Source organism: Fusarium mangiferae (genome assembly GCF_900044065.1).
Source record: "Fusarium mangiferae strain MRC7560 genome assembly, contig: FMAN_scaffold004, whole genome shotgun sequence".
NCBI classification, from domain to species: domain Eukaryota; kingdom Fungi; phylum Ascomycota; class Sordariomycetes; order Hypocreales; family Nectriaceae; genus Fusarium; species Fusarium mangiferae.
The window spans coordinates 956,417-957,270 of NW_024573924.1; positions in this window are offsets into that span (position 1 = coordinate 956,417).

Below are 854 nucleotides of genomic sequence, written 5' to 3' on the forward strand. Positions count from 1 at the left end.
ATCTCTATATATATATTTAATTCTTTTTAGTATTTTTAGTTAGTCTTAATATATTAATATTAATTTCTTTTTAATATATTAAAAACTAAATAAAATAAGTCTTAATATATTAATACTAATCTTTTTTTAATATTAATATTATTAATACTAAAAAAAGATTAATATTAACTTACTAAAACTAATTTTTATTTAATATATTAAAAATTAAATAAAAAAAATTAAATAAAAAAAATACTAAAAAAAAGGTATTAATAGTATATTAATATTAATTTTTTTTAGTATTAATATAAAAATACTAATATAGTATTAGTATACTAAAAGTATATAAAAAAAACTTAGTATTTTAAAAAACCCTATCCTTTTGAGAGGACAAGTATTATGTACACATGTAATTGGGTCTGTTCCATTATGACGGCGGTCGATCGGCCGACGGGAAAGATGAGGGCATGGTCGATAATTGATTTCAGTGACAAATGATTGCTCACTCAGTCACTGTCACTGTATTCCGTATGTGTAGAAGCCCAAGTAACTATCGTATAGAGGATGTTCCAAGGCTTGGCTTTTGCTGGGTTTCGATGGTGTGCTCCATCTCCAACCTCTCGGTCCCCTTGGGGAATGGACCTCGGTGTTCGGGGCGGAAGTGGCGGGGCTGGGTTGCTTTGAGCTTGAGTTAGAGCTTCATGACTGTAATTCAACCTCGTGTAAGTCTCGTATTCTATTGTATCGGCGGACAAATACAGAGACTCGTTACTCATCAAGTCTGAAGCCTATCGAGACTTCTGTCGGCTTAATTAAAACGCCATCCATTGGGTGCCCTGAGAGCATAGGATAGAAAGGCCCGATACCTCGACAGC